Here is a 26,192-nt window from a genome sequence, read left to right as displayed (position 1 = left end):
AATATACACACAAAATTCAAGCTTTCGCAACAAACTGTTGCCTCATCAGGAAAGACTGCTTTCCTGATGAGGCAACAGTTTGTTGCGAAAGCTTGAATTTTGTGTGTATATTTGTGTTTGTTTGTGTGTCTATCGACCTGCCAGCGCTTTTGTTTGGTAAGTCTCATCATCTTTCTTTTTAGATATATTTTTTCCGCGTGGAGTGTTTCCCTCTGTTATATTCATATCATATATATATATATATATATATATATATATATATACTTTTGTTCGAAAAGAGCAAAAAAAGCAAATATGAATGTTGTTTCCCATTACATGTTTCGTTTCTGTGCTTCAGGCATCAGTCTGCTACAAGTGAATGGCTGCCTTTCCCTTATTTTATATATTGCTCCATCCATTTCTATTATCATTATGTTTCATGAATTTCTTATGTTTATCCTGATTTTTTCCATTTTTATATTCTGTATTTCTGATATAAATACTGCATGTATGTACACATAATGACATCATCTACAGATGGAAATCAGAAAAGAAAACATCCCACTTTCATTCACACAAGCAAGCACACTTAATGCACATGTGGCTGCCATCTCCAGCAGCTCAGTCTATGGACCCCTTTTTGTGCTAAAGACAACTTTAATGTGGAGTAATGAATGTCATTTTTCCTTTTGGTGTTGTAATTATGTACCATAGATCATTGTTCTTTTTGAACAGCAGTAGATTATTTACAACAACTTTTGTGAGAGAATAAATAAACTGTGAAGCGGTAGTCAGAATGCCCAACTCTTTAAGATGTCTACATGATGATTAAGGGTGTCCACCACATTATTCTTACAGCACATTTTTGGACAATGAAGACTTTTTTTCCTTAAAGATGAATTATCCCAAACATTATTCCATATGACATTACTGAATGAAAATATGCAGAAATATGTGAACTTACGGATTTGCCTTTCCGCAAGATTTGCACTGATTCCAAGTGCAAATGTGGGTGAACTAAGTTGTTTTAGGAGTTCCAAATGTACTTTTTCCAATTTAAATTCTCATTAGTTTAAACACCTAAGAATTCTGAAATTTCCACCCTATTTATTATTTCCTTACCATCTGTTACAATTATAACTGGCGTAGTACCCCAAAATGTGCAGGATTGAATATGTCATATCTTTATAAAATTGAGGATGAGACCATTCGCTGAAAACCAGTCAATGATACTTTTGTTATTGTTATTATTCAATGATACTTTTAAGTTTCTGTTTCTGTTTGTATCCTTGGATTGATTTCAACACTAGTGTCATCTGTAAAAAGATCTGATTCTCCTTGTATTATATTAGGTGGAAGATCGTTTACATATATGAGGTACAACAGTCGACCTAAGATTGAGCCTTGAGGAACCCCTTACATGCTCTATCCCCAGATTACATTGATTGAATTACTAAGTGCAACTTTCTCCATTCTTTTGGTTGTATATGACATTATTCACTGGTTGGCTATGCCAACAATAAAATGTCAATTTATCTAGGAGAATATTGTGATTCACACAATCAAATGCCTTAAACAAGTCGCAGAAAACATCATCTGGAACTATTTCATTATTTGCTGCTTTTAAAATTTGTTGAGCAAACATGTAAATGGCTGGTCTAGATTTCAAATATACTGATGCTGTCTCTGTGATTCAGACTGAATCAGATCACAAGATACGACCACAAGATATGCTAAGATCATTTTGACATCAGTTTTGGAGTACTTTTGCAGCATCACCTGTATCTGATTCCACAGAGAGTTCCAAATTATTGTAATATGACATCTGCTGAGCTACCTTGAGAGTTTTATTCAGTAATTTTTTTGCATTTGCTTGTTGTGTATTTATCTTTGCAATTGTCTCATCAGGTAACTGCTGTACAGCCTGTGGAGTTAACTTCAAAGGCTTGATGTCTTCATTCTGGTTAACTAGGCCCAAGGCTTTACTTACATTTGCATACCATGGCACCTTTGTTTTCAGTTCTTCAGTGTTTGCTGAAGGATGTGTTTTCTGTTCATCTGTGTTCAGCTGTATGTTGGAAAGGCTACCTTCACTCTACAGTTCACAATATACCGAATGATGTGACCAAGCAATTCTACTTTTGTTGCAAGGTCAGAGATGAACCTTGTTATTATGAAGATACAGAATGGCCAAGTTAGACAAGTGGGTGTCTAGACAGGAGGAGGATTTAGTGGGAATAAGAATGCATACTTTACACATAAATGGTTTAATAGGGGAGGGGTACCACAGCACTGCCTGCAGGGGGAGCGGGGGGTATAATGGAATACTTTAGTCTCTTGGATGTCATGATTTAAGATTGGTACATTGTGGGCTGAGGCCACAAACAGAGAAAGTGAGAAGCCTCTCAGCTCTTACGTGATTTGACAGGGACGAGTTGATTACCATTATGTGGTATTGCATCATCAGTATTGCAGTGTTGACACTGTAGCATCAGCAGTGGTGGCATGGGATGTGCACCTCCACTTCTCTGCCCTGGCCTGTGTGAAGGAATCAGAAGGTATTGAGACTGTTTCTACTTTTTTTTAAAAAAAATAATGGTTGTACAGTGTATATTCTTCTCCCCTCGCAAAAGTCCACGTAATGTGATGATTGTGCTCTGATTGGGCACTTATAACTAAAGAAGGGAGGATAAAAGAAAACAGAAAAGTTTTGTTGTGTTACATTTGAGTGCAATATACAGTTGCCAGAGGCTGCAGTCGTGTGTGTGAGTTGCATTTGTGCACGCTTATATGTGTGTGTGTGTGTGTGTGTGTGTGTGTGTGTGTGTGTGTGTATTTTCGACAAAGGCATTATTGGCTGAAAGCTTATATTGTGACCGACTTTTTGTTATCTGCAACTCAGCATCTCCGCTATATGGTGAGTAGCAACTTTTCATAATATTGTTACATTCCATCCTGGATTTTCCATTGTTTAATTCATCATCTGACAGACAGGTCACCTAATTAGCACCATATACCAACTCTCTTATTAGGCTCAAAATGGACTACAGCAAACTAGACCAGAAAATAAGTAGGAACTTCACTAATCCCTTTACATATCTAAGACTGGGTTAAGCATAGCAAAATGATCACTTTTATCTGTATGACTTAACAGGTAAAAAGGAAGAAAGCTTTCCTACTACAGAGAACATAATACTGAGATAGTATTCTCATCTAGTGACAAACACATTCAAGTTTTAATCTGCCAGGAAGTTTCATATCAGCGCACACTTCGCTGTAGACTGAAAATTTCATACTACATTCGAGTTTATTACATAATCAGAGGCAACACACAAGAAATCAGTCATGAATGTGGGATTTAATAAGAAATACATAGAAACGATCCCTTCAGCAATGAGGTGTTGTAGAATAGCACATGGATGTGGAAATAAGTCTTCAGTCAGACCAACATTAATTGTATATGAAAAAAATAGAATACTTCTAGAGGCCTGTATTTAAGTTTTACATGCGTTCAGCACCCCAAAAGGTAAATGTAATATACAAAGAACACCAAATCACATTAGTAAGGCAGTTCAAGGAGAAGTAGATAATAATATGAAGCTAACAAGAAAAGGAAAAGAATAGTTTTCTACTCGCCATAAAGATGACATTTTGAGTTGTAGACAGGCACAACAGAAAGGCTGTTAAACTTTTAGCTTTCATCCAAAACTTTCTTCAGGAAATAAGGCACACAAATTCACACAAGCAAGCACACCTCTTGTACGCATCACTGGTATCTCCAGCAGCGCCAATAGGAACTGCTCACAAGAAGGTGAGCTGTCAGAGACAGCAGTCGCATATTTGTGTGTGTGAGAGATGTACTTGCTTTTATGAATGTGTGTGTGTGTTTTCTTTTCAGGAGAGGGCTGTGGCTGAAAGCTAAATTTGTAAATCTTTTCATTGTGCCTGTCTGCAACTCAGCCTGTCATCTTTGTGGTGAGTGGCAAACAACCCTTTTCCTAATATTGCTGATATTCCAACCTGGAGATTCTTTTATTTAATAGAATGCTATACCATGTGGAAGTTGACTGCTGTGAGGTCACTCGTGGTGCAGCAGAGCCACCTGCTGTGGCTGCTGGCAGCCACTCAGCAGTCAATGTGTTAAGTATACCCGTCTCTCAAAAATGAATGCGAGGCAGGTGGTGTAAGAAACATCAAAAGTACTGCAACACAGCGTGTTCCTTAACAGAGAAAACTGTACATTGGGGAATAAAGTGCCAAAATCAACTATTCAGAGAAAATATATCTCTCAAGTATGACAACTTACATGCATGATACAAATTGGAATGTGATGCCACACTTCACAAATCTCATGCTGTAATAAACATAACAACCATAAACAATATTGGATTAATCATTTACAGCTAAATGCTGGTATGCCCATCCGTGGGGACTGTCAGTACCTTCAGTCAGAGGATTGGATATGGCAGCATCAGTAGATGCTTCTACAGCAGCCCTTTGCTCAGCAATAAATATGCAAATAAAATACTGGAAGGTTGGTGTTGCATTACGTAATCCAAAGGAGTTTTCAAATATTCATAGTGCCCAGAGAGTATCACAATTGCAGTTTTCTCGTGATTTTGTGGGGTGGATGGCCTCCATTTCCAATCCTAATGCTTTTTTGAAGTTGTGAAATATTGGCAGTTACATAAATGGTCTAATGTTTTGCAACTAGTAATGTACAAAGCAAGATGGCGTAGAGTAAAATTGTAACGTATTAAAAGCTCACGAAAACTGATATAAATACGAGACTATTATGTGCGAAATGTGTAAAAAACGGTGGCGATAAGGACAATCTGTGCTATTCGTGCGCGCCCATGGCGATCACAAATTCGTAACGGACTCAGCATCGAAAGTCGAAATAATTAAAGTGTTGCAAGAGGATAGAAACGATCTGTTAGCGAGAATCAGCGAGTTAGAACAGCAACTAAGAAAATATGTAATCAGTGAAAAGTGGTGTACCGTAAAAAGTGCGACGAACACACACAATTTAAAATCGCAACTAAAAATGCACTCGTGTTATAATGTATCTGCAACGCCAACGGTATCCAGAAACAGTGCGTCTAAACAAGTAAGTGCACCTTCAGATAAAGAAACTGTTCTGATGTCAGCTGGTAAAGAGCCAATGCAGTGTTTACACGGCAATCAGCGAAAACGAAACGTTAATGAACGATACCAGTAGTGTTCCAGAAGATAAAGCACCTGAACATATGAAACAAGGTTACGAGTTAAGGAATGCAGTACGGAATCCGAAAGTTTTAATAGTGAGTGACAGTCAAGGCCGGTACTGCAGAAACATTCTGGAGACAAAACTAGATACAAAATATGACATTCAAAGTTTGATTAAACCAAATGCTCCTCTCCGTGAAGTTTTTAATCGAATTGACAAATTAGCAGAAGACTTGAACGCGAATGATACTCTTATCTTAATGGCTGGGTCGAACGATACTGAAGACTCGTACAACATTGTGGAAAGTATTGATAACGTGTTACCAAGTGTTCTCCAACTCAGCAACAAGACAAATATCATTTTGCATCCAATTCCCCAAAGATTTGACAAAGAATATATAAACGAAAAAAATTGACATGGTTAGTCATCATTTACTGCAAACAGTGAACTGTTCAAAATCTTGCAACAAAAGTAGAATATCTATAGACTTTGAAATGGAAAGACTGTCTCGTAATAAATTCACACGTCACGGATTCCACTTGAGCAGACAGGGGAAGGAGCAAGTATGCAACAGACTGTCTTCGTTGGTGAAAATTAACAATCGTACAAACCAGATGCATGTATCTCTGAATCGACCAGTCTACCTGAAGAAATCAGTGCTTCACCAAAATAAATACAATGTGAAAACCAGTGCAATACAAGTGCCTAAAATGAAACAAATGCTACTTGACAAGTGGATTACCATTAGAAGCACCACAGCACACGAAAGGTAGGGCCCAGAATCCAGGGAACCAGCTAGCAAGAAGACACCACCCGCACCTCAAATCAAGGAGGATTTTTTACAGCTAACAATACGAGATGTAAAAAAGAGGTAAGTGGTCAAGAAAGACACAATATAGTCCCTGATTCATACTTTAAATTGTTTCATCAGAATGTTCAGTCTCTTTCCAATAAACTGAATGGAATACAAATCTTGTTAAATGATATGAGTGATATTTCTGTTTTATGCTTTACTGAGCACTGGCTAAATAAAGACATGATAGAACTAGCATACCTACCTCAGTTTAAATTAGCTGCCACATTTTGTAGAGAAGTACTCAGGCATGGTGGTAGCTGCATATATGTTTGAGAAGATATAGACTTCACAAACATAACCAAATTTGACAGCTTATCTAAAGAACGAGACATAGAACTCCCAATAGTAGAACTGCCAACTAGCAATTCTGTACTCATCTGTGTATATAGGTCACCAGATGGCGATAAAAAAGTTTTTTATAATCACATGGAAGAACTGTTAGAGGACTTCAACACCCTTTAAAAAAATATTATCATATGTGGAGATTTCAATGTTGATTTCTCCAAACCCAGTAAATTTAAAGATGAAATCAAAGACTTACTGAAGTCCTTTAACCTAAAACCAACTATAATCAACCCAACTCGTATAACCACTACTTCTGCAACAACCATAGATCAGGTGTTTTTAAACACAGATAAATATATCTCCAACACACAGACTGCAAACACTGGTTTTAGTGATCACAATGCCCAAATACTAACAATCACTATTCCAGGAAACACGAAAGCCCAGAAAACTAGAACTATTGTGAGGAAGTTTAATAATGAAAACATAGGTTACTTTTGTTCTCTCTTGAGTAGAGAAATCTGGACTGATGTTTACAGTTCAAATAGCACAGATGACAAGTTTGATAAATTTATGGCCACCTACAAACATTTTTTTGAAATAGCCTTTCCTAAACAAATGTCACTTATGAATTCTGTGCACAAACCAAATAAATGGATCACAACAGGAATAATAATATCATGCCAGAATAAAAGGAACTTATATGAATACTCAAAGCAAACCACAAAACCTGTGTTTATCAATTACTTTAAACAATATAAACAAATACTTAGACAAGTTATAACAAAAGCAAAGAAAATGGAAAATGACAAACAAATAAAAAATTCCAGGAATAAGACTAAAGCAACCTGGAGTATCATAAAAAGAGAAACAGGTACTACATCATTAGCCCTCAAAAATATAGAACCTCATGAAAACAATAATAAAATAGTCAACCCCACAGTAGTGGCTAATAAATTTAACAACTACTTTTCTAATGTTGCACACCACCTGATTACCAAACATTACAACACACAACCACACAGCAATATACTCAAGTCAGATACAAAAATTCTTACAATAACCCTATTCATGTCTCCAACAACACCTGAGGAATTATCTGTCATTATAAAAAGGTTACCCAATAAGTATTCAGCAGGTACTGATGAAATACCAGATATTATCATCAAAGCAAGTGTAACATCTATCATAGAACCACTAACAGATATTTTCAATTCATCATTCGTGAGTGGTATATTCCCGAAAAATCTGAAAATGGCAAAAGTGACACCACTGTACAAGAAAGTGGACAAACATGAAGCTGCAAACTATAGACCTGTATCAGTATTGTCAGGCTTAGGTACAATTCTTGAAAAACTATTTCTTAGAAGGCTGACAGACTTTCTAAATAAAGAAAACATAATAAGTGATGCGCAACACAGATTCAGAACTGGCAGATCAACACAGTCAGCTGTTCATACCTTCTTAAATGAAATTCTAACTGCAGTAGATAATAAGCAACATGTGTCTGGCATATTTCTTGACCTTAGTAAAGCCTTCGATGTAATTGACCATAATACTCTGTTGCAGAAGCTAGGTAATTATGGAATACAAGGCCTGCCAAACAAGTGGATACATTCCTACCTTCATGACCGTCAACAGCTCACTCAAATAAAATACAAATACATAAAAACACAAAAAATTTGTAATTTTTACAGTAATGCGCAAAACATTACATATGGAGTTCCTCAAGGGTCAGTCCTTGGGCCAATTCTTTTCATTCTTTATGTTAATGATTTGTCAGAAAGAATAACTAAAGGGACAACAGTACTTTTTGCAGATGACACAAATATCCTAATCAAATCATGTGATGAGGAAAGCCTGCAAAAAACAGCTACAGGTATAATACAAAATTTGACACAATGGTTGAGAACAAACAAGCTAATAATAAATAATGAAAAAACAATGACAGTCAATTTTCACAATTCACAGAAACTACATCCTGCAAGACCAATTTTTGAAATTGATGGAAAAACTGTCTCATCTGTGAGCGACACAAAATTTTTAGGTATACATATACAGCAAAACCTAAAATGGGAGGCACATCTTAACCATGTAAAAGACACATCTTAACCATGTAAAAAAAAAAAAAAAAAAGAAGCTAAACACACTTACGAATGCAGTAAGAATCCTCGCACAAAATACAAGCTGTGCGTCTGTGATCACAATGTACCATGGCAGTATTCAGTCACTGCTGATGTACGGCATTATCTTTTGGGGGAACTCCGTAGGTACAAACAAAACATTTAGGCTACAGAAAAAGATTGTTAGAATAATAAACCATGCTAAGTACAGAGACTCCTGTAGACCAATATTTAAAAATCTCAGTATACTGCCTCTTCCTTGCTTATATATGTATGAAATATTAAATTTCACAAACGGAAGTATTTTAAAAGATGGAAACATCTTCAAGTATAACTGTGATTACCACCCTCATGATACTAGGCAGAAACATTACTTGCATGTCAATACAGTAAGTAGAAACACTTGTAAGAGAGGAATGTATCATACTGGCATAATGCTGTACAATCACATGCCATCCTATTTTAAACATATGCAAGATTTACAAAAGTTTAAAGTGAAACTGAAAGAGAACTTTGGGTACTCTACAAGATGGGGGCAGTGTTGATATGCATAGTGTTCATGCGGAAAAAGTGAAAATTACACCGATAAAAACAGCGTATGCACAAATTGTAGTGATGAAATCAGAAAGTTAAATGATCGTTTAAGTAGTCTGCAACTAACCATTAATATTCTGATGAGCGAACTAAAAAAACTTATGTCCGGAAAGTGTGAACCTACATCAAACTTGCCTCACAGTAACCACGAAATTCCAGGCAAAGTGAAAAACAAAGTGCCTCATTCTCAACGAAGGTTATTGTATGATGCCTAATACCGCGTTTACAAGCAGGTTCAGTGTGCAATCAACCGTTTAAGGTAAGAAACATTGTGCATGTGATAAAACTAACATCCAAGCTGAATATGAAACTACAAATACACGGAGTGATACATCCAAAAGAATGCCTAACAACTCGACTACTGTTATGAAAGGAAATGAAACTGAAAGACCTGAACACTTGCGTGACCCAAATATCAAGTATTTGTCCAGCGCTGATACTAAATTGTTTGGCCATAACGACAGTGGACCTTCTAAACAGGCAGAGAAACCTAAACGAAGAAAAGTAGTTTTGGTGGCAGACAGGGATCGTCGTGGATTTGCTCGCCTTCTGAACGGTCAGTCCAGTTTACAAAAAATCGCTTACATAAAGCCTGGTGCTTCTATGTCGGAAGTTTGCAATCATATACGATCCACAGACGTTGCTGACTTATCCTCTGAAGACTTTGTTGTGCTAATTGGTGGGTCAAATGACGTATATAAATACGAAAACCACAAAGCAAAACAAGAACTAAAAAGGTGCTTAGGACAGTTGACACACACAAATGTTTTAGTTCTGAACATTCCACATCGGCATGACTCACCGTCTTGGTCTTGCGTAAATGAAGAAATAATCAATGCCAACCAACAAATTTCATTACTTTGCAAATATTTCAGAAATGTAGAACTCGTAAATGTTAATAATATTGGGCGCAGATTCCACACATTACATGGATTGCACGTTAACAACATGGGGAAAAAACTGCTCGTCGGAAAAATTGAAGAAATTATTACCAAGAGGCATCAAACACTCAAAAGCAAAATCATCCTGGATTGGCCCCCGAAATATTCGAAGGAAACAACGTCAGCAAGACCTCACTCACCAACATCAACAACAAAAGGAGGAACTAGGTGCCTCCAATATTCAGGCACAGCAACAACAATGAATGCAGTAACAGCTCTACCAATTGCAGACCCAGCTCTAACACCAGCAGCAATATTATCAACAGTAGGAGCAGCAGCTGAACAACTACCAGGGGAGCCAGACACAGAAGAAAATTCTGCTGCAGATGATAATAGAAGAATAGGTGCAGTCGGGAAAAGAAAAGCAGTACTTCCAGCACACCTGAATGATTTTTTATTGACAAGGTAAAGGTAAGTGATCAATTAAATATGCCAAAGTCTACCAATATGCCAAAGCCTAACAAACCCTTTAATTTCATGCTGATTCATCAAAATGTCCAATCATTGCTAAACAAATTAAGTGAAGTTGAAATTTTATGCACTGATGAGCTAAAAAACGTTTCTGTAATGTGTATAACTGAACACTGGCTGCCTAAAGATGCAATGTCAGTCACAAAACTTGCAGACTTCAATCTTTCTTCATCATTTTCTAGAATTACATCCAGTCATGGAGGGTCATGTATATTTGTTAAAAGTGGCATTGATTATTGTACCATAAAACCCATTGAACTGTTAGATGAAGAGAAAATTTTTGAAGTATCCGCAGTTGAACTCTCTGCATTAAAATTAATAATCATCTGTGTATATAGGAGCCCTGATGGGAACTAAAATGATTTCTGTCACCAACTAGAAGCAGCTTTAAATACTATAAAAACTTTCAACAAAACAGTGATCATATGTGGAGATTTTAATATTGATTTTCAAGAAATCTCAAAAGACCAGCAAAGCTTGATGACCCTACTGGAAACATATAACATAAAAGCCACCATAGACTCTCCTACAAGAGTTACACCAACAACTAGCTCAACAATTGATCAGATATTAATAAACACAAATGTAAATCACAATTTCTGTGCCAGAAATCTTAATACTGGCTTCAGTGAACACTATGCACAGTTTATTGCTTTCCACACCACAAGTGAAACAACTGAGGAAGAGGAACTTGTAAAAGAAGCAAGGAAATTCACTAACAAAGAAAGAAACCTTTTTGTACAGAGACTAAGTGAAGAAACTTGGTATGAAGTGTATACTTATGAAAATACTAACAAAAAGTTTGAAAAATTCATGGAAATCTTCATGTCATACTTTGAAGCTGCATTTCCATTAAAAAAGCAAAAATGTCAACCTAACTTCAAAAAGAACAAATGGATTATAACAGGTATTAGAATATCTTGTGCAGAAGAAGTGTTCCACATCCACGAGGATCTCCTCAGCACGGATCTATGGAACGAAAACTAATCTAATCTAATCTAAAGGATATAGCAAAGACACAGAACATGCCTCATGAATTTCATTTGTACCTGAAGAATTACAATAGGATCCTCAAAAATGTTGTAAGGAAAGCTAAAACAATGGCAAATGACAAATACATTGAAAATTCAAAAAACAAATCTAAAGCTATATGGGAAGTTATAAAAAATCAAACAACAAGTGAAACTAAACAATATAAAAATATGAACTTATGTTATGAAGGACAAATGATTTCTTGCCCAACAGAAATTGCAGGGACATTCAACAAATATTTTGCAAATGTAAGTGAACAGTTGGTGAGTGGACTGGAAGAACACAACAAAATATCACCTCCATCATGCAATAGTGTGAGAAATGTATCTACATCTTTGTTCCTTTCACCCACAAATTCTGAAGAAATTTTATTAGTTATAAAAACCTTGAAAACAGGGTACTCAAGTGGAATTGATGGAATACCAGATGCAATTATTAAAAAATGCTGTCTTGCCTTAGCTGAACCCTTGACACATTTGTGCAACAGCTCACTGGCATCAGGAACCTTCCCTTCATGCTTAAAAACAGCAAAGCTGAAACCACTGTTCAAAAAAGGAAATCCAGAATGTGTTTCAAATTATAGGCCAATAGCCCTACTGCCTGTATTTTCTAAAATTTTAGAAAACGTTTTTTAATAAGAGATTGTCTGATTTCCTAAATAAAAATAAAATTCTCTCTCCTTCACAGCATGGCTTCAGGAAAAGCTATTCAACTGAAAGTGCAATATTTGAATTTCTTAATGAAATCTATACTAAACTGGATGCAAGTGAGTTTGTGACAGGCATATGTCTTGATTTATCTAAAGCTTTTGACGTCATTGACCATAATGCCCTACTGCAGAAGCTTGACCAGTTAGGAATTAGAGGTATATCCAATGAGTGGCTCAAGACATATCTATGTGGTCGCAAACAGGTGGTTGAAGTGCAATATACTGACCATAACAAAATCAGCTACTACTATTCAGGATATGAAAATGTGAAATATGGTATCCCTCAAGGATCAGTATTAGGACCCATTCTGTTTCTCCTCTATGTCAGTGATCTTATGTACAACAAGTATTGCCAAACTACCCTCCAATTTGCAGATGATACAAGCTTCCTTATTAGTGGTAAAACAGGAGAAAAACTAAAAGACTCCGCTATCCAAACAATGAACAGTGTAGAACAGTGGTTCAGCTACAACAATCTAATTATAAACAAAGAAAAGACAGTAGCACTGAACTTCTATAATGTAAAAGGAAGACACCACCCAAACATAGAAATAGAACTTAGGGACAGAGTTCTTGAAAGTGTTGACAGCACTAAATTTCTGGGACTCTGGCTCCAGAACAACACAAAATGGGAGGTACACATTGAATATTTGCAAAGAAAACTAAGCAAAACCTGTTAAATGGTACGGATCTTAAAAACTTGTTGCAGCAAAGCCAGCCTGTTAAATGTATACTACTCCTATGTGCATTCTGTAATTAAATATGGCATAATCTTATGGGGCAATACAACAACAAATATTAAACTTTTCAGGATGCAAAAGAGAATACTAATAATTATTGAAGGGGTAAACAATACAAAATCGTGCAGACCCATATTCAAAAAACTGTAAGTTCTTCCTCTTCCTTGCATTTTTATCTACAAAACATCAGTTTTCATCAAACAATATATCGATAGACACCCAGATATCTTATTGAAAAATGAAGATATACATGCACACAATACAAGGCAAAAATCTGACCTTTGTGTGAAACAGGTGAGAACATCATTGTGCCAAAAAGGCACACTACATACTGGGATAAAGATTTTCAATAATCTACCTAAACATATTAAATCAATAGGTAAACTCTGTAGTTTTAAGGCTGAAGTAAAGGCATACTGAATTGATCATTGCTTTTACATTCTGACAGAATATATAAAAGCCAAACAACAAAAATAAAGATGCATTATTAATATTCTACTTTGTATGTTGCCTGTAATGTTTGTTGTATTTATGAATCTGTGCTAAATTACTTCAATATCTAGTCTTTAGGATTGCAATACAAACTGTATTTTATCTTGTAAATACCTAACCATGTCCAATATCCTTGTATATATTCTATACATATAGGATTTGAAGGACTAAATAAATAAATAATAGAGTACCAGAAAAGTGTAGTGTAATTGCTCAAATATTCTTAATACGTCTATCATTTTATTTTATTATATTATTTTGTCATCAATATTCAACATGTATTGAATAATTTTTAATTACTTATCCTTTCAAAATAACAATGTGTATGATGATGTATATACTGTACCAACCAACTTGTCCTACATCGTTTGTACAAAATATGTACCTAAACACGATTTACAGGACCAATAAAGAAATACAAATACAAATACTATTCTTGGGAGTGAATAAGTGTTCATTGTGATTACTTTGATCAAAGCTCTCATGTTAGTGAAAATTATTTATACCATTTCTCCATCTCATGTCCATCTTTTGGGGAGAGAGGAGGTCACTCCCCTGATGTAGAAATACATACTCGTGAGTTGCAGGGGGGTAGAAGCTCACATAAGTTTGAGTGTGGAGGTAGACCAAATGGTAAGACTGGTGTCAAAATGTACGCTGCACCAAAATGAAAGGCTGAGGGAGAAGACAAACAAATGAGGTTGGAACCAGACATCACTCAACCCAGATATGACACACTTATTTCTTAAACAAACAGAGAAGTTCTATTTCCCAATCATAGATGATAGCTCTGCCATCGGAGATTAATTCAGTCAGAGTGCAAGGACTGAGAGAAGCACAAATCACTCAGAGAGAAATTTAGATTCCTCAAAATATGTCTACTATCTAGGATGAAAATAAAACCTATAGATGTGACGCTGATAGTGCTGATCCTTTCTATGTGTTTGTCAAGAAACAGAAGAATGGTAATACTTGGAAATACCATCCCATGGCTTTGGGAAACTTATTATTCACCTCAGACGATGTATTTAAAAATACAGTTGTGAATAATAATATCAAAAAGGTTGCTTGTATACTATCACAGAATTCGCCACCAAGGAGTTGTAAGAAATGTAGACAGAGTCTGCAACCCCCGTGACTTGTGTATGCAGAATGTTCAAAAGAATAAATCACTTTGGTGCAATGAGCAACATCCCTCGACAAACATGTACTATCACATTCTCATCACAGTTCTTACCCGAATATATTACAATCCATGGCATGCAATGTTCAGTTACGCCTTATTCCTCTAGTTAAGCAATGCATCCCTTGTCTGAGGTACAGCCATTTAAGGATTGATGTCAGTCAGAGACACATTGTAATAAATGTGGAGGTAACCATGAGGAGTCAACATGCTCGAAGTCAAACTACATGCTGTGTATATTGCAAAGGCAATCACAAGTCAAGGGACAAAACTTGTCCAATGTTTCTAAAACAGCAGGACATTAAAAAAGCTTCAACCTCAGCATTGCTCTCAAAATCTGAAAAATATATTAATGGCAGACCATATGCATCAAAGGCAAGAAACGATGGTAAAAGTAAACTGGATTGGGAGAAGAAATTTCCTCTCCCACAAAATACACAGCACAGATTAACAACAATCACTCACCTAACAGACTTAAGCCTACAAAATCTATGCTGTTTCCTACTCCCCTGTTTGCTAACATAACTTTACCTGCATCCCATATTACAGAGAATCCTTATACTCTGCATCGTCACACTGGTGCTCCCGAGCTACCAGACATGTGGACAACTTCTAAGAGGAGTGGAAAGAACTATGCACTTACTGATAAGCTAGTATATGGAATATTAAATTTAATAACTCAGTTATCCTCTTCCAATACAGACAATGTGGAGCAAGCAGAAATTTACAATATTGTTTCCTCAATTTAATCCAAGAAATAAAATATTGTTCAGAACCAGAAAGAAGCTTCTTCTCACTTCAGGATGGCTCTTAATATATTACTATGGAATACTAGGTCAACAATTTTGAATAAGGAAATACCGAAAAAAGAATGAGATAAACAAAATATCTCCATGGTAGCTCTACACCTAATGTGGTTCAAACCACAGATGCCAGTTCATTTCAAAGGATACAATTCAGTAAGGTCAGATAGATCAAATGGCAAACAAGGAGCAGCATTATTAATTAGGTATATCATTAGTTACAATGTGATACAAAACATCAGTAATTTAATATTTCAAGTGGCAACTGTAGAAATAGAAACACTGGATGGTAACTTCTGTGTTATGTGCATACATAAACCTCCCAGGACTATAATATCCAGCAACAAGTGTTTACTCAGCTTCATCCACCATTCCTTATTTATGGGGATTTTAATGCTCATCACAGCACTTGTGGTCATGCTGCCAATGATCCAGGTGGTTGTCACCTCTGCACAATTGAGATCTAGATTTGGCATTTTTAATGACGGATCCCCAATAATGCTCCTTTCCATTATGGATGACCATCTACAGTGGACTTGAGTCTTCTGTCATCAGATTTTCACAAAATTATTTAGTGGAGACCTTAAGGTATTGTAAGGGATCAGACTATTATCCCATTAAAATAGTACTGGTCTCAATATAAGTTTGAGAAGGAGATATTACTCAAACAGCCCATGGAAAATAAAGGATGCTTGCCGGAAAACATATCAACAAACTATACAGGAAGTAATCAGGAAACTGCATCCAGCATAACACAGCTCTTATGGCAGCCATTAATCTAGCAGGTTGCAATGCAATTCCCCAGTAGAAAACATAATTTTCTTCTGGTAAACTACGTGTTTTTTGGAAAGATAATGAATGTTCCAAAGCCATGGCTAAAAGTAAATTAGTATTAAATAAATATTGTATGGAACAGATACTGCATAGATTCCTGGAGTTCAAAAGAGCAGATTCAAACACCAGAAGATTCTTGAAGAAAAAGGTGGCTTGGAGCAACTACTGTAATGGAAAGAATAAGAACTCTAACATATCACAACTGTGGAAGGCAATTCACTCTCTAAAACATATTCTTACAGTTGGATCTTCACTGGTGGACTCTATGGTTTGAAGCTCTGTGTCAAAATTAGCTTCTCCATCTTGTTCTGAAGCCCTCACGGCTATTCCACAGGAAACAGATCTCAATCTCCCTCTATTAGCTCCATTCTCCAGACATAGCTTTGAAAAATTCTACAAATACTGCTCCAGGAATTGGTTATTTTCATTATGGAATGATAATAAATCTTCCAATGGAGGTATTAGATCTTCTTCTTTGTATATTCAATGAAATATGGGAAAGAGGGGAGCTTATGGAGGAATGGACTATGCATATGACTATGCCTACATTGAACCCTGGTAAACATCCCAAAAATCACACCTCTTACAGACCAACTGCCTTGTCTTCTTGAGTGGGGGAAACTCTTGAAAGACTTTGGATTACTCCTCTTGATCCCTGTTTGGCTTCATCAAGCATAGAAAAATGGTGGACAACTTGACAATGTTGTGCAGTGACATTATGTCTGATTTTAACTAAAAGTTGTTTTGAATATCATTATTCCTAGACGTGTCATCAGCTTATGATTATGTCCAGGTGTCCATTCTGTTGGAAAAGTTGAAATTAATTGGTCTTCCTATCAGTTGGATATATGGCATTAATACTTTCCTCAACAAGAGATCAATCTATGTAAAATATCAAAACCACTTTTTGGGACCTATGATTCTTTTCAGAGGCTTAACCCAGGAAGCTATCCTTACCCCTTTGTTTTAAATTCTTTACTCTGGGGACTTAGTAAACATTATTCCTCCTAATGTTTATTTTCTGCAGTATGCAGATGATATATGCCTACATTCATCTGTATCTGTGGAGGATTCTGCAGTCAGCAGTGTGACAGAGGCAGTTTTAAAGGTGGATGATCGGTTACACACTAATGGCCTTGAAATCTCTTCTTCAGAGTCCTCAGTTATCATACTTTCAAGATGCCAAGGCAACTATAATTAAATTCATGCAAGGAGCTACAAATTTCATGTTAAACCTTCGGCCAAATTTTTGGGAATGTGGTTTGATTCCAGATTCATTTGGATTCCACGCATCAAGTCCATTATTGATACTTGCCTTCCTGTCATGAACATCAACAGATCTTCAACTAGAGTATAGTTCTGTTAACCTTATATTGAGCTTTAATTAGTAGTAGGATTGTGTATGGTTGCAAAGTATATGGGAATGGTAGTGTCAAGTATCTCCGTAAGCTAGAGTTGTTTGAATATAGCTGCATCCAGACTTCTTTAGGAGTAATGAGTTCAACTCCTACCAATACGCAGTTAGTAGAAGCACTGGAAATGCCTTTACTTCTTAAGCGCCAATGGCCTGCTAACAACTATATAATGGAAATGTTGGTGCATGCATTTCACTCAGTAATCAATAAACATCATAAGCTACACCACTATTTGGAACTAAGAGTCTTATACCATCCACTGTCCACGCCACGAATCAGAGCAGAAGATAAGGTTGGGTGTGCTATCTTTGTCCACAAATGGCTTACTATGAACAGCACAAGCTTCCGCCAACAGCTTCTTTTTATACGACAGAAACAGAGCAATCACAAAGGCCATAAAGTTCTCAGTAACCCAGAATTACATAAGGATCCTAATTATCTCAGACTCAGAGAATATAGAGAATGGAAACTGGGACAAGCACAGTAGCAAATTGGTCATAGACATAGCCCACAAAATAACACTATGCTATTGATGTAACTAGTATATTTTTCTCCTGCGAATTAAAGCTCATAAGAGTACTTTATACAATGAATCTGTGGACCAACTGACAAAGGAAGCTGCAATCTCTGGAACCTTCTTAAATATTCAGTTACCTTATGTTGACCTTTTGCATCACACAAAAAGGAAATCAGATCCTAGTGGGAAGAGGACTGGCAAGTATTATAAATGGATACAACACCATTCACCAAGTTTACCTTGGTTTCACAATGTGCCTGTACACAGAAGAGCAATCTCTACAATTACAAGAATAAGACTCAATTAAGGAAGCTTTCCTGCTCATTTACTCCACCTTCATCTTAGGTGCTGACAGTTACAGTTTTTCTCATTTATAGCTGAAGTAAAGCTTTGATTTTGACACTTCAGTGAACAGTAGTACTACTGCTGCACCTGTAGTAGTGCAATTAACCTAGTTTCTCCAAATAAAGCAGTGTTTTGTACTGTGAATACTTGCAGTTCACCGCTTCCATAGTAGTGGGAGGCAAAAAACAATTTCACATGCAGCATTAGTTTTCTATCAATTCCACAAGGATATGCATGAAATGTTTTTGTAAGAAAGAAATTTGTTTATGTGCATAAAGTCAGGTATTTGCACCAAATAACCATGTATATTTTCAGAATTTAGCATAATCCAGTACAGATACCAAAACAATATCCAGGTAGGAAGCATTATATACTGATTATGCTTGTGTAGTGAGCTACATATTAACAATATGTAGTCTCAAAATCTTAGTCATGTATCAAGTGTTACATCCAAGGACCAACATCCATCCTAACTTTCAACTCATGGAAGTACTTCTGCAAGGATTTTGAAACAGTTCCCTTTCACAACTAAGTTTTTCATTCATTTGTGCAATGTGTAACATCAAAGAAGGCTTCTCTGGACATATATGGAGGTCATTAATTATGCTGCTAATACAAAGCACAAGAGTTGATCTCCAACAAAATTACACTATAGATGGAGAACAATCAGAGATGTGCAATGAGACAAGATCTACAGTAACAACAAGCAATGTGCCAATCTCTATACTGAATAGTTATATTCATACTTACAACAACTAATTAATTAAAGAAAAAGGAAGTTGTTACTTTGAAAAAAGCTGCTGCATCCACAGTTACACTAAATACTTGCTGTTTGCCTCCCACTGGTAGCTTAATACTAACTTGATTACAACTGAATTTTGCAAACAAAATAGTTATTTATACCTGCAAAAACTGAGTCTTGCTTGTAGTGCATTACTATTTGCTATATAGCTTTACAACACATGTTCGTACCTACTATGTAACCAATAAAACTTTTTAATTATTGACTCTAGACTTCAAATAACAAAGAGAGTAGCTCATAGTTTTCTTTTGAATTAGTAGAAATTCTCAATTGCTTGCTTGATGTTAGATGGGAGCTTGCTGAATACCATACCTTTGCAGCAGAATCCATTACTCCTCTCAGAACACTGGACAAGACTGCTAAGTGCACATAAAAATGATTATGATTGCCTTGTATACATCATAGTTCAGCTGAAACTTTTTTTTTGTCAGTAAGAAAAACTGTTAAGGAGTACAGGTATTGGGGAGTAAGAATTCCAAGAGCCTTAATAGCATTCTGCACAATGTGTGGTTATCTGCTTTACACAATAATCTTGCTGCACACTTCTGGTGAATAGACACTATTTACTACATAGGCAAAACACTTTATTTATGTAAAATGTCTTGCCCCAGAGGATTCATTTACAGACGGGGAAAAATATGCCATCACTAATGTCCGAAAAAAAAAAAAATAAATAAATAAAACACACACACACACACATACCAAGAAAACATGATTTACATGGACAGCAATTTACACCCTAAACACTTTATATAGATGTTAATCAAGCTTGATACCACTGTGTTTGCTTTCATATTATTGTATATATCTTATAGGTGAACTGCTCTTTTTTCAAAGAATAAGGTAAACAGCCTTTTTTAACAGGATTGTTATCAGTGTCACAACTGATATGCAATAGGCTAATAAAGTGTCAAGGGGGAGTACATTTCTGATGACAATATTTTAAGTTCGTGACCTGTTGCGAAAAAGTTGAAGAAAATTCTAAAATCAACAGTTAACACAAAAGAAAAATGAAAGTTCTGTTGGTAATAATACAAGATCTTAATTTATTACAGAAAAACTTATGCATAACTTATATCCTTGTACTGTGGAAATTTAGTACTGTATCACTAAACACAAATATTTTACAATCAGCTTTATTTAATTCAATTTTTGCTGCAGTGGAAACTCCATATTAGGGGGGAAGAAAAAAAATTGTTCAGTTATCTTAAATATTATAATGATAAAACAGTTTTATAGCATAGAAATTTGGAAACTGATATTATGAATTACACACTGAAAAAAATATAAGGCATTAATTTCTCATTTGTCAGCAACAGAGTTTAAGAAAAATGCAGGGACTCAAATTCATTAATGCATTTCACACAAACAAACTACAGTTCAGCTACACGTGACCTGACTTTTGCAGCTGTGGGTGCCACCATATGTGTATGCAATTCTATTTTCAAAACAATCACAAAATCTGTCATTATTAAACAAAAGTATTTTTGTGTAGACACCTCTAATCAGAGAATGGTGAGACTCCTTGCTGTGGAGTCTCACTTCATCATGTAGCCTTATTTCACAATGCTCAATCAGTACAGCTTTTTTTCAGTTGATGTATGTGGTTATCAAGGGGATGACTGTTTGAAACATGTTTATTCAGCTGAAGGAAAACATCATCCCTTATGTCCTGCAAAGCTAAGGAAATTAATTTTTAAAAAGGGTTTGCCACATTAAAAATGGACATTTATCTAATACTTTCTGTCCCATTTTGCACAGATAAACATGATCATTGGGTATAACAGATAAGCTCCCTCTGCTTTTCTGTTCAAGACACCAGTACTAGAAATTTTAGAACATGGTGAAATTTGTCAAATGGCTCACACCGGTTTTTTGTTCAGTTTTGCAGCCAAACTGGATGAGGTATGTAAACATAGTTGTTACTTATTAAATTGGCAGGGCAGTCAGTACCAGTAGATGCACCAATCTGAATGTGTACCAAAAACGTCTCAGAAGCAGCTTCAGGCTGCTGGACTGATATGCTGCTCCTCCACGACTTATCACAGCATTAAAAAAACACACCCAGTAGGTCTTGAGTGAGTCCTTCGTGGTGCAGATCTACTTCTGACAGTGTCATACACATCTGAAGATAACTGTGGACTGTTAATTATATTTACAAAAATCTGTTCTTGTTGAGCGAACCAGTTAAGTTTCCTCATGGGATTCTTTGAAGGGGCTCCGGAACGCCCTATACTTGCAATGTTAAAATATCGCTTATAAATTACATCTTTCCTCACAAAGTATTTGAGGTAGGAAGTTGAACTTTATAGAGATTATTTATTGGAATATGGGCTACAACTTAACACAGGGATTTTACAAAATTTTAGTTCAGTTATTAAAGATGATTTTTTTTCAACTGTAATGAAAATTCACAACATTTTTTGCAATTTTTTATTTATATATTCAAAAATATACAGTTTTTTGGAAAAAGGCTGTGTTAAATTATGCAGAAGGTACTGTGTAACATTTACTGAAAGTTTGAAACAAATATGTTTGGAAGATCCTTAGAAAACATGTAATTAGTATGAGAAAATAAAAGTTTTGGGAATCGAGCGACAAAGATTGGATTAACTTTTTAGTGCATTCCAGGTCCATAGGATGGATTATCTTCATCCTCTGCAAACTCCTCCTCCAGCTTCCTCTTGTTCCTCCTCCTGTTTACTCTTGCTTGTATTTCTAGACTCTTTACAGCCCTGTCTGCAGCCCGAAGGCGTTCCTTGTCTAAAGCAAGCATCGCTCGTACCATGTTAGAACCTATCTTCATTCCCATATTTCTAAATACCTTGCACCTTACAATGTTGCCATCATTGAAAGTCGCAACAGCATCATACACACCAAAGTGAAGTGTTTCTATTCCAACAAATACAGTCTTGGGGATTCTCGACCATATAACACTATTTACACTTTCATTGGGGTTTTGAGTTTTTCCGTGAATACACTTTTTCAACAGTTCAGGTGCTGCTAAGTCTCTGAAAATAGATTTTATCACCTCCATTGTTGCATGAGGCAGACTATGCTTATGAGTGTACACTTCACCGGTTAGCAATCCTTTGTTATATTTACACCAACTGTCTTCTTCTTTGGGACACAAGCTATGTTGGGGATTTTCATCGGTTGAAGAAGTATGAAAAAAAAAGAGCCCAAACAGCCTTCTTCATTTCTTCGACACTTTGTGTATTTTGCCTAATAGCCATTCCATAATAGTTCTGTATTTTGTCAATTACACTGTCAGTTAACCTTACCTTCCCTTCCCATCCAACCCTTTACCATCACTGAGTTTTTGTTTTTTGTACGAAGCTTTCAGTCGCCGAAGTCTTGTTCCCATTCGCTTCTGTACGTGTCCAATACACTCAAATTTCTGCACTACAACATCATCACCATAGGGCTTCAGTCCTTGAACATGTTTGAAACTTTTAGAAGCACCGTCACCAAAGTAATTAACATATCGCACTTTATCACACGCCTCAGAACGCTGGAATATACTGGCAACACCAGCCACTTCCATTCCTCCACTACTGCCACTATAGTTAGCTTTGCAATTATTTTCATGTGTACCTTTATATTTTTGTGGACATCTACAATACTTTGATATTACTGCTACATCTAAAACTTTCCCTGTATACATACTGGTGGCAGATACTACACCATGAAGAGATGTGTGTCCCCGTTTATGCCAGGTACCATCGAACGCTGCAGTCAAATCTCTGTTACCATTATTTTCCATTACTGCATCTTCCACAGCGTTCTTCATAGATTCTATACAGACATCTTCTACTTTAGACCCTATTAATTTATTATAGGTCGTAAACTTGGTTGGGGGATTTGGAAGATTCATGATGCCACAGAAAATTGCACCTGCAGTAGCACCCTTACCAACTGAACGCAAGGAATAAACAAATCTAATGTTGTGTTCGTAGATTTTGCTACCATTTTCTTCAGTTGCACTTACTGCAACACAGTTCCAAAAGGTGGTCATGTATGAACACTTATCACATTTCAGTTGTATTTCACTAGCAAGTCCTACGTGCTTTATTATGGAGAGTTTCAGACCAACTTCACTACAATGAATACATCTTACACAGTTTGAAAAAATTCCTTTGAGAACCGACATATCAAATATTTCATTCACATCCGATTCGCCCATAAAACATTCATAGTTTTCACTCATTGAACCAAGCTTCTTCTGTGAAGTATTTTTGTTAAAAGAAAAGAAAAAATTCCTTGACGTCCATATTTACGTGCTGCTCCATGACTCTGCTGTCAATATCTTTATTCTTGGCTTGTGTGTAACTTCTGTGTTTTTTCTTACAGTAAATGTGTTTTTTTTTCGTATCCAGGGTGTAATTACAAAGCTAATAAAATGTTTTCTTGCCTTTAAATAATATTTTTCATCAGGTTATGGGCCCAGTACACGTGTAAAGGCAAACAACACAGTTTAATTAAAACAATATTTGAAATGAACGTATGTCTGTAAAGAAACATGACTGCTAGCGGCGATTATAAGGTCAGCATTGATAAGCTTGAAGGACCTGACGACTGGGCCAAATGGAAATGGCATATTTCTATGGTGTTACGTTCATATGGACTAGAAGATATTATTAACGGTACACGTGAACGTGTAGAGTTGCCGCAAGATGCGACAAGTGAACAAAAAGAAGCGTATGTGGAATGGCTCAAGGACGACGCAAAGGCAGCAAGTCTTATAGCAAGTGCGCTAAGTAAACCTGTTGCAGAACTCGTCTTAACGTGCAAGAATGCTAAAGAAATGTGGGACAAATTACGCGCCCGATTTGAACGTAGCAGTACTCAGCGTTTGAATATGTTGATTGAAACATTTTTTCCGTGTTAAACGTGATGAATCGGAAGATATTAGTGCACATGTGGCCAAACTGCAAAAGTTATTTGTGGACCTGAACGATGAATTATCAAAACATGAAGAAAATACGCTATCTGAAAGAATCTTAAATGGTCGAATTTTGTCTACACTGGGAAAAGACTACGACAATTTTAAGGATCTCTGGGATACGATACCGACAGAAAAGCAAAGCTTGAATTTATTGATTGAAAAACTCTGTACTATTGAACTGCGTGAACAAGACGTTAATGGAAGTACAGCTTTTGTCGTTTCTAAAACAAGAAAACGGCAAACAAGTAATCAGCAAGTAAAGATGACGAAGTCACAATTAAAACAGAAGTTTCCGTGTAATAAATGCAAACAATTAGGTCACTGGGCAGCAGAGTGTCCACAGAACACTCGTGACAGCAATAAAAGAAAAGAGAAGAAGCGAGACAGTGAACACGCTGCATTTACTTCATACGCTATGGGTGTGTGTACCAGTAATCACAGTGACCCAAATAAATGGTATTGCGACAGTGGCGCTACAAATCATATCACTCCCAACAAACAGTATTTTGTTTCGTATAGTGAATTTGATGTTCCTCAAGTAATTTCATTGGGAAAACAAGATGTGAAAATGTGTGCGTACGGTCAAGGAACAGTTTACATCCAAATCCGACGAAACAATAAATGGTACAATGCTAGAATGGACAATGTTTTATACGTCCCTGATGCAAGTGCTAATCTGTTCTCTGTGAGAGCCATTGCCTGCAGAGGCTACAGTACTAATTTTAGTTATAATAATGTCTGTGTTCGAAAACAAGTCAGGGGCAATATTGTTATGACAGGTTATGTGAAAAATGGACTTTATGTGTTGAACATGCGTGTTGTTAGAAATGCAAAAATGAATCGTATGAGCTTGATGACTTCATCCGAAACATTGCAAGTGTACCATGAAAGGTTTGGTCATCAGAATAAACAACATGTGAAGAATATTTTAAAAGGAATGAACATTAATGTGGAAGATGCCAAGAGTGAATTTTATGACGGCTGTGCGGTTGGAAAGATGCATAGGCTGCCATTCAAAACACGAACAATACGCGCTACCAGTACTGGTGAATTAATCCACGCGGATGTAAATGGACCAATGAGCACGAAATCTTTTGGAGGCAAGCATTATTATGTATGTTTCAAAGACGATTTTAGTAAATTTCGTCGAATTTTCTTTTTAAGACACAAAAGTGAAGTGTGTACTGTGCTTAAGCAGTTTTTAAATGAAGCACGAACTAATGGACATGTTGTCAAACAATTTAGATGTGATGGTGGCAAAGAATTTAACAATAAGAATGTCAGTGAACTGCTTGCAGACAGGGGAATAGAGCTACTGATTCCTCCTCCTTACACTCCTGAACAAAATGGTGTGGCTGAACGGGAAAATAGGACCATTGTTGAAGCTGCCCGGTCAATGCTAAATCCGAGTAAATTACCTAAAGGGTTGTGGGCAGAGGAATGTAACACAGCAGTCTACCTAATAAATCGTACTGGAAAATCTTCAGTTGAAAATAAAACCCCTTATGAACTATGGTTTAATCGACCAGTAGGACGACTTGATCATCTCAGAATTTTTGGTACAGGCTGCTATGTTCACATTAACAAACAATTACGTTCCAAGTTTGATGATAAGGCAGTGTTTGGACGACTTGTTGGATATGTTAATGACAAAGATGGGTTCAGAGTTTGGATTCCATCTAAAAGAAAAGTGGTGTTGAGTCACGATGTAAAATTTAAGCCAGAAATTGTTTGTGATTTACATAGTGATCATGTTGAATTTGAAGTCCCTCGGGAAGAATTTAATGATCCGAATTCATCTAAAGATGACCAATGTAAATCTCCTAGGCTGTACACTTCTGGAGGAAGCCAAACTCAAGAAAAAATTGGCACTCTCGATTCTAGAGAAAGTCAAGAGTCGAGTGACTCTGAAGA

At 36.3% G+C, this 26,192-nt stretch overlaps 1 long non-coding RNA gene across 2 annotated transcripts in view; it reads right to left on the bottom strand.

Annotated features, from left to right (window-relative positions):
• Positions 1–5,070, bottom strand: part of LOC126237498 (uncharacterized) — a 105,060-nt gene extending 99,990 nt beyond the window's left edge. For both annotated transcript variants that reach the window (XR_007545091.1, XR_007545092.1), the window contains exon 1: positions 4,981–5,070. This is a non-coding gene — a long non-coding RNA (uncharacterized LOC126237498). The remainder of the gene's footprint in view (positions 1–4,980) is intronic.
• Positions 5,071–26,192: the final 21,122 nt, after the last annotated feature.

The sequence above is a fragment of the Schistocerca nitens genome, chromosome 2, assembly GCF_023898315.1.
Source record: "Schistocerca nitens isolate TAMUIC-IGC-003100 chromosome 2, iqSchNite1.1, whole genome shotgun sequence".
In the NCBI taxonomy this organism is placed as follows: domain Eukaryota; kingdom Metazoa; phylum Arthropoda; class Insecta; order Orthoptera; family Acrididae; genus Schistocerca; species Schistocerca nitens.
The sequence above is the reverse complement of the archived record's forward strand: the minus strand, read 5'-3'. Positions and strand labels throughout refer to the sequence as shown.